This window comes from Lupinus angustifolius, chromosome LG14 (genome assembly GCF_001865875.1).
Source record: "Lupinus angustifolius cultivar Tanjil chromosome LG14, LupAngTanjil_v1.0, whole genome shotgun sequence".
Lineage (NCBI taxonomy): Eukaryota > Viridiplantae > Streptophyta > Magnoliopsida > Fabales > Fabaceae > Lupinus > Lupinus angustifolius.
The window spans coordinates 7,131,595-7,141,754 of NC_032022.1; positions in this window are offsets into that span (position 1 = coordinate 7,131,595).

Genomic DNA, 10,160 nt, shown 5'->3' on the forward strand with positions numbered 1-10,160 from the left:
AGGACTTGGCTTGAAAAGGTGAAACTAAAGACGCGGGTTGGTGTACTGCCAGAATTTGGAGACATAAGAGTCAAAGCCAAGAACGTAGGCTGGTGTACTGCCAGAACTTGGAGTGACAAGTTAAAACCAAAGACGCAGGTTGGTGTACTGCCAGAACTTGGAGACACAAGGTGAAACCAAAGACACAGGTTGGTGTACTGCTAGAATTTGGAGACATAAGGGTCAAAGCCAAGAACGCAGGTTGGTGTACTTCCAGAACTTGGAGTGATAAGTTAAAACCAAAGACGCATGTTGGTGTACTTCAGAATTTGGGTTGAAAAGGTGAAACCAAAGACACAGGTTGGTGTACTGCCAGAACTTGGAGACACAAGGTGAAACCAAAGACACAGGTTGGTGTACTACCAGAACTTGGAGACACAAGGTGAAACCAAAGACATAGGTTGCTGTACTGCGAGAATTTGGGTTGAAAAGGTAAAACCAAAGACGCAGGTTGGTGTACTGCCAGAACTTGGAGACACAAGGTGAAACCAAAGATGCAGGTTGGTGTACTGCCAGAACTTGGAGACACAAGGGTAAAAGCCAAGAACGCAGGTTGGTGTGCTGTCAGAACTTGGAGTGAATAGTTATATGAATATGAGATGTCATGTTTTTTTGTTGCTTCATTTTTGTATGAAATGCATATGATTGTTATTAATGTATGTTATGAGGTTCTCATGTCTGATAATTCTATTAGTTTTTCAAATTGAATTGAGTTGTGATTGGTATCAATTGATATTGCTCCATAGCATCCTCAACAGTTGGTTGTAGATTGCTATTTACGGGGAACGAGGTTGTTTGTGCGACAATTAACTCTACATTTTAGTAATAAAATGTTCTTTTCTTTCAAGTATTAATGAGGACGGTATATTTAAAAGTTCATAAGATAGTACAAGTTAATGAAAACAAGCTATGCAACCAAAAAACTTTAATTCATATATGGATAAAGGAAATATAAACGTGTTTGGCTTTTTATGTTATGGGTGGAGTTTACAAGAGTTGGTTATAAATAACAAAATATGTTAGAGCCCCACTATACAATCATTGACTATCCAATAAATTGCCCTCGTAAATTGTCTTAATTTGTGGTCTTCCAAAAAGTTGCCCCAATGTTGACTCATTGACCTATGCTCTTTGGAGACCTTTCCTTTTCTTTTTCTTTTGACCCTAATTTTGGCTTAGACCGCCCTTTCGGGTTTTCGACCTAACGAGATTTTTTCATTTCTTTTAAGAGAGTTTATGTATTGATCATGCTATGCATAGATTTTTAAAGAAAAAATGTTTTGAATTTGTTTTGGAGTCAATTATTTGGTACCCTTTGTGTGTATCTCAAACAGTTCGGGTCTCAACAAGGACTTTTGGGCTTGTAACGTGGTCTGGTTAGGGATTTACAAGAAAGAAAAGGATATAAGGCTCTAATGATGTGTTTCGCACTCCCAACTTTCTCCATATTCTCCACAATCCTATTTCTAACATTTCTTATATTTCAATCATGGATACGATTTCCATTCCATTTTGGAAAAGGAAGGTTTTGTAACCATTCTAGTTCGAGAGATTTTTTTTATTTGCCCTAACTTTTGCCTAAGGTTTTACTAAAACTCTTAGCGGACTCTTTTTATAATCCACTTGATCCACTTCTAGATCTTTTTGTTGGAAAACTACCCTTTCCCCAATTTATTGGTGTTTTTTAAGGTGTTGTATTTTTTGAATAAACTTGTGTCATATTGTCCTGACTCAAAATGGGTGACTGAGGATATCTTCGTTCGTGTTTAGAATAATAAAGAAGCCTTGTGTCATCAACACGACCTACCTGAGGATACATATCATATGGGATTTGTTTACATCATCCTCCTAAGAGAGTACACGAAAGTATGCAAAAACGTGTGGTCAATGCACAAACTTCTTTTGTTTTATTTTTTGTTTATTTTTATTTTTTTAAAGATCTCTCAAGCATAATACTTTCCACGACATCTGAATTTATTGAAAGAAGTAGATCGTTTCCGTCCATAGTAGTCAATATCAATGCTCCTCTAGAGAACGCCTTTTTCACCATGAATGGTCCTTCATAATTTGGGGTCCATTTCCCTCTATGGTCCTTTTGGATTGGGAGTATCTTCTTAAGCACCAGATCCCCCTCTTGAAAGTGGCGCGATCGAACTTTCTTATAATAAGCTCGCATGAGTCCTTTTTGGTATAGCTGACCATGGCATATATCAGCTAACCTTTTCTCCTCTATCATGTTCAGTTGGTCGTACCGCACTATGATCCATTCTGATTCTTTCAATCCTGACTCTGCCATGATTCTGAGTGAGAGAATTTCTACTTCAATAGGGAGCACTGCCAACATCCCATACACTAATGAGTAGGGTATTGCCTCAGTTGATGTGCGTACCGAGGTGTGGTACCCATGTAGAGCAAAAGGTAACATTTCATACCAATCTTTGTATGTTACCACCATCTTCTGAACAATCTTCTTAATATTGTTGTTTGCTGCTTCTACTACTCCGTTCATCTTAGGGCGATATGGCGAGGATGTGTGATGCTTGATCTTGAATTCACTACACATCTCGGTCATCATCTTATTATTCAGGTTTGTGGCATTGTCTATGATGATCTTGCTGGGTAACCCGTATCACCAATTCCTTCTTGATAAATTATAGTACCACAATTCTGGTCATATTGGCATACAAGCATGCCTCAACCCACTCTGTGAAGTAGTCGATGACCACGAGGATGAAGCGATATTCATTAGTAGCCTTCGACTCTATTGGTCCAATAACATCCATTCCCCACATGGAGAAAGGCTAGGGTACTGAAAGGACATTTAGAGGATTTGGTGGAGCATTGATGTTGTCTACATAAATTTGACACTTGTGGCACTTCCTAACGTAAGCACAACAATCTGTCTCCATTGTCATCCAAAAGTAACCTTCCCTTAAGATCTTTCTAGCCATAGCATGTCCGTTTGCATGAGTTCCAAACGAGGCTTAGTGCACGTCCTTGAGTATTACTTCAGCTTCTTTCTTTTCTAGGCACCTGAGGAGTACCATGTCATGATTCCTTTTGTAAAGAATATCACCATCTAGAAAGAAACTCATGGTTAGTCTTCTCAAGGTTCTCTTATCAGTTTCTGAGGCACCAATGGAACACTCCCTTTTCTGTATGTAGACCTTGATGTCATGATACCATGACTTCCCATCTTGCTCTACTTCTAAAGCACAACAATGGATTGGTTGATCTCTACTTTCTATTTTGATAAGAGGTTGATCTTTCCCACTTATATGGAACATAGAAGATAATGTGGATAAGGCATCAACTAGTCTGTTATCCTCTCTCGGAATATCGTAGAAGTCGATTTGTTCAAAGTACTCAACCATTCTATGGATATACTCCTTGTAAGGTACTAGTTTGTTGTCACGGGTCTCCCATTCTTCTTTCAGCTGATGGATGACCAAGGCTGAGTCCTCGAAGACCTCTAGAATTTTAACCTTTCTTTCCAATGTTGTCTAAAAACCCAGGGTGCATGCCTCATATTGGGCCATATTATTGGTGCAGTCAAAGCATAACCTGGCAGTAATAGGAGTGAAGTCGCCTACTAGAGATACAAGCACGACCCCTATGCCGTGTCCGAGTGCATTGGATGCCCCATTGAATACTAATGTCCATACACCCTATTTTGTTGGTTCTCCCAAGGATAAACTTATGATACCCTCATCTTGGAACTCTTGGTTCATTGGTTCAGTCTTCTCTATGGGTTGGCTAGCAAGATAATCTGCAAGGGCACTGCCTTTGATTGCTTTCCGTGTCACATATACTATATCATATTCCGACAATAAGACCTGTCACCGACCGATTCTTCCTGTTAATATTGGTTTCTCAAAGATATACTTCCCAAGATCCATCTTCGAAATCAGCCAAGTGGTGTGACTCAACATATACTGCCTCAAGCGACGAAATGCCCATGCTAGCGCACAACATGTACGTTCTAGCAATGAGTATCTTATCTCGCACTCAATGAACTTCTTGCTTAGATAGTATATGGCTTGCTCTTTTCTTCCTGATTCGTCATGTTGGGCTAAGACGCATCCCATGGAGTCCTTTAGCAATGTTAGGTACATTAGAAGAGGTCGACTAGGTACTGGAGGCATCAATATTGGGGGTTTGGTCAAATATTGATTTATGCTTTCAAAGGCTTTCTGGCAATCGTCATTCCATCGAACTGCCTGACTCTTCCTTAATAGCTTGAAGATTGGTTCACGTGTAGCTGTTAACTGAGAAATGAACCTGGATATATAGTTTAAATGCGCTAAGAAACCTCTGACTTCCTTCTCGGTTTGGGGTGCTGGCATTTTGATGATTGCTTTGACCTTCTCGATATCTACTTCATTTCCTTTCTAGCTGACAATAAAACCAATGACTCACCCTGATTTAACCCCAAAGCTACATTTTTTAGGATTTAGTTTGAGGCTATATTTCCCGAGTCATTCAAACAACTTCCTTAAATTCTCCATGTGTTCCCCCTCTGATTTGGACTTGCGTATGATGTCGTCTACATAGATCTCCACCTCCTTATGCATCATGTCGTGGAAAAGAGCTACCATGGCCCTCTAGTATGTGGCTATAGGATTCTTCAGACCAAAAGGCATGACTAGATAACAAAAGGTTCCCCATGGGGTGATGAAAGTAGTTTTATCCACATCTTCTGATGCCATTTTGATCTGATGGTAACCGGAGTACCCATCCATGAAGGAGAAAAGAGCATGGTAAGTATTGTTGTCGACCAAGACATCTATATGAGGTACCGGGAAATCATCCTTTGGGCTAGCTTTGTTCAAATCTCGGTAGTCAACGCAGATCCTGAGTTTGCCTCATTTCTTTTGTACTGCCACAACATTAGCTACCCAACGTCTAGCCATTTATCCACCTCCTCTTTCACTCTTAAGGAAATCTCTGGCTTTATCCTTCGCAGTTTCTAATCAACTGGACGTGAATTTGGATTCAATGGCAGGTTGTGTTCCACTATGTTTCTATCCAGACCAGGCATGTCGACATACGACCAGGAAAAAACATCTTTTTGCGCTCTTCTTCAATCATCAATGTACCTACTTTCACTTCCCTTTTGTCGTCCTCTGTCCCCAAATTTACTAGCTCAGTGGGCTCTTCGTGAGGCTTAATCTCTCTACATTCTTCAACCATCCTCAATAACTCCAGTGATGCCTCTCATTCTTCATCACTATCCCCGTCGTCGAGCTGATTAACTAGATGATCATGACTATATGTGTGGCTGATAACACGATTATTATTTCTTGATTTAAAGTTGGATGTGCATTACGTTGATGTCGTGATTAGTTGTTTTTGTTGGTTTTTTCATGGTTTTACCTGTTGCTTTTTTGTGTGTGTTTGTTTCAGTGTGGCAAGTGTAAACATATGAAGAATAGAATGAAACACATAATATGAAGAAGGAAATGCATTTTATTGAATTTAAAACTTGTACTATTCAATGAAACATAAATAGATGTCCTTATTCGAAAAGAAAGAAAATAAACCCACTAGCTTTAGACATGGCTAAGGGATTCTAGCATCTTATTACATTGTTTCTAAAAACACTTGTGGAGATATGTCTTCCTTTGTCCAGTTGTTGAGAGTTGTTCTTGGAGGACACTGAACAACGTAGTCTGCCCCACCTTCTGAATCATCATCTCCCACAATAGCAATCATTCTTGGTTCCCAACTGATAAGTGTGAAATTATACTACATTTGTATTGCATTTAACTTGCATTTTAGGACATAATTAGGACTTTAGGATTGTTTTTAGCTTTTATTTCTCTTTGTTCGTGTTGAGCGGGTGCTTTTAGCTATGTTGTGTAGTTTGGATGGATTAAAGCAAAAAAAGAGTAGAGATTGGGTGCAAGAAGATTGAATTCAATGTTGAGGCTATGTGAAGAACAATTGAAGGACCAAAAGAAGTCATAGATGTTATATTATATTCCTATTTTTTAGATTTGTTTTGTTGGGCTTAGCCCAATATTTTTTAATTAGGATAAATAAAGGTTCTCCCTCAAGGATTTTACACATTCTTTATATTACAATTTTCTAATTTAGAATTTGGGATTTCCTTTTACATCGTGAGTGAGTAATTCTCTTTGTTTCTAGGATTGGGGTTATGCCCTTTTACATTCAATAAATACTTGTTATTACTTCTATTTCATTGAGTGTTGTGATTTGAACATTAAACTGAGTTTTATTCGTGTGAGTGTGGCCAAAAAATTACACCTCTTAGATACATTGGGGAAGGACCGAGATGTGAACCCAACTATCTGACCATTCAGTTATTCAAACTAGAATCCTAATTCACGAGATTAGTATTAGGATTCTCGGAAGTTTCTGGAATTCACCTTGGGTTGCTACGGAGTGATTGGATAGAAAGATCCAAGTAAAGGATTTGATTGATAATCATACCACAAGAGTAGGTGTGACTTCAATTGAGTACACATACCGGAGCTCGAGAGAGGATGACACATATCAAATAGCAATTCACCCTCACAACTTAAAGTTCACGAAAAGGAGCAAAACAAGGATTTGCGAGTGTAAAGGCGGTAACCCTTATCCTGTGAACTCTTCCTAAATTAGATTTCAATCCCTTTTGATTATTTTCATAATTATTGGCAATTGTTCTAAATTAAATTTTATTCTTTATTTGATTTAAGTATAAATTAATTGTTATAATTAAAGGAGTTTTCTAGTCCTCGTGGATCGATATTTTATTACTTGGCGACATAATCGTGCACTTGATATTTCCCCTATCAAGTTTATGGCGCTGCTGTTGGGGACTATGTCAAAATTTCTTTAATTCTCAATTAATTCATTACTTTACTCTAGTCTATTACACGTTTTCCTTTTTCTTGATACCTCTTCGAAAAGAAAGAAAATAAACCCAATAGCTTTAGATATGGCTAAGGGATTCTAGCATCTTATTACATTGTTTCTAAAAACACTTGTGAATATATGTCTTCCTCTGTCCAGTTGTTGAGAGTTGTGCCTGGAGGGCACTGAACAACGTAGTGTGCCCCACCTTCTGAATCATCATATCCTACAATAGCAATCATTCTTGGTTTTCAGCCTGCACTAACAAAGTTCCTGCTAATGTGTGGGATGAACATCCCTCCAGCTTCATACTCCCACTGCCCCAGGCGAGCCATCCTTCCTTTCTTCTTCTCTTCAGCAGTTCTCTCCCTATCTTCCTGAGTGGGTCTATATCCCAGGCCATACTGATCTTTGGTGTGATGTATCATGACTTCACTTTTTCTTCCTTGGTCAAACTTCCCGAGCCCTTTTCTGCGTTGATAGCCCTTATGCAGCATTACTCTGGCCATCATCAATGATGCCTCCGAAGGTTGGGGGCGTAGTATAGGTGTCCCCCCTCCTACAAATGAGGCGTTGGCAATCTCTAGTGCTTGGAAGGATGTTCGAATAGCTTCCTCTGCTATTTCGATGTATGGAGTGTCAAGGGATCTTGATACCAACATACCTTCTTCTCCCAGAATAATAAGGAGTTTTCCATCCACTATAAACTTAGCTCGCTGGTGCAATGTAGAAGGTACAGCCCTTGAAGCATAGATCCACGACCTTCCCAACAATCAGCTATAACTGGGATTAATGTCCATGATATGTAATACTATCTAGAAACTGCAGGTTCCTATTTTTATAGGCAACTCCATTCCTTCATGACATCCCTGTTGGATCCATCAAACGCCTTCACTACCATAGAGCTTGGTCTCATATATGATGCATCGACTAGAAGCCTAGATAACATCCTTTTCGACATGACATTGAGAAATGAGCCATTATCGATAAGAACTTTGCCAATTAAGCATTTTTGATACATTATAGAGATGTGCATAGGGCTAGTGTGTCCTATTCCCTTAGAAGGTATTTCCTGATCGCTAAATTATATGTAATTGTCAGCCACAATGTTATTGCTGATATGATCGAGCTTGTCAGTGGTTATGTCGTGGCTAACATGTGCATGATTCAGTATCTCCATCAACACCTTTCTGTGGGGCTCAAAGCTCTTTAGCAGAGACAAAATGGATATTTTGGCTTGAGTGCAGTTTAGTTGATCCACGACCCTATACTCACTCTGCTTTATGAATTTCAGAAATTAACAAGCTTCCTCATTAGATACTTCTCCTTTATCTCCATGCTTATGCTATAGGTTATTCAGATTGGTCTCCATTTCATATTCCACATGGATTCATTCTTTTCCTTTTCCTTTATCTTTGGCTAGGACCTTCTCAGCATCCGAGGGAACATAAACACGTCCACTTCTGGTTATTCGACTGTCCCCAACAACATTGGTGACCTCTATCTGTTGCTCAGTTGTCTCTGAATTCCCTCCACTATAGATCCATGGCACTACTTTATCTATCTTGTATGCAAAAGGTCGTTGTCTCTCTTCTGTTGTAGGCGTACATGCTCCATCCTACTTATGACTGGTACCCATTGAGTTATTTGTGGGTGTAAATGAGCATTATCCGGAATATTCAGTACCGGTTCAAAACGAGTGATTGATGGCCTCATGGCCCTTCTTATGTGTTCCTCACTTCTTGTAGTAACATTAACAGTTTGATACGAAGGCCCTCTCTCTATTGTAATCAATCTCATATCCAGCATCTTCTGCAACAAGAGCCTAAATTCTGGCCATTCTTCTAGGTGTGACCCATTTCGCCATGCAACTCACAACTAGATGAATCTTTATCTTCCACCAACCTTTCCACCATCCCAAGCTTGCACATCTCTTGAAAAATTACCCTTATGGGTGTTTTTACTTCATCTGCCTCCCAAGCTAATGCTCTACCTTGAACCTCATCTACAAGATTCACATTTTGATTACCGTTATTAGGCAATGGATTCATGTCCACATCTGGCACGGTGGGCTTAAAATGTAGTTGTTTTGCATTGATTAGGTTTTGCACCTTATGCTTTAAAGCCTTACAATGTTCAATATAGTGGCCAATGGCTCTAGAGTGGTACTCATAGGTAACATTTGGATTAAACCAAGCCCTAAGTGATTCTGGCACTGTTCTTACTATAGGGTTTATCATTCTCTCCCTTAAAAGATGATTGTATAGTTCTACGTAGGATATTGGTATGGGATCGAATTGTGGGCCTCTTCTTTCAGGATTCGGGTAGTTGTAGTTTTGGGTTTGATTTTGGTAGGACTGTGTTTGGTTGTGGTTTTGACGGGGTTGGTAGGGTTGTGTTTGGTTATAGTTTTGGCGGGTTTGGTTGTTGTTATTGTGGGCTATGTAGCAAGTTTGTATGGAAGGTGTGGCATTGTATAAGCCTGATATTTGGAGTTTTGGGCCTTATATCCCTTCGACTCAGTGAACACTACGAGTGCTTTTCCCTCGTTCTTGTTCATAAAGTTGGGCTTCTTCCCTATACCTGACTTAGACTGATCTATTGCTAGCTTTCCACTCCTTATGCGCCCTTCTATTTTCTCTCCTACTTTAATAAGTGCGTTGAAGCTGGATGCCACAGCTCCCACCAAGTAGTCATAATAAGGTTCCTTCAAAGTGTCCACAAAGATGGACAATTGTTCTTCTTCCTCCAACCTAGGTATGACTTGTGATGTCATAGCTCTCCGGCATTGGGTATAATCCTTAAAGCTCTCTTCCAGTTTCTTAGCCATGCTCTAAAGTTGGGCCCTGTCGGGAGCAGCATCCTCATTATACTTGTACTGCTTCATGAAGACATTCGATAAATCAATAAAAGTCTTAATTTGAGCCTTCTCTAATCGATGCACCAACCCATGGCTGCCCTTGTCAGACTATCTTGGAAGCAATTAATCAACGGTTTGTCATTTCCATGATGAGCTGTCATCTTCCTAGCATACATGTGCATGTGACTTTTTGGGAAGGAAATACAATCGTACATCTCGAACTCGAGAGTTTTAAACTTGGGTGGAAACACTAGGTCTAGCACCAAACACATCTCAAATGCATTTTTTATATCAGGATTCAGGAAAGTTTGATCCTTGAATAGCCCTGAGTCTCTCTTTTTGTTAGGTATCAGTAGTTACGATACACCTAGAAGGGGGGGGGTTGAATAGGTGTAGCGGT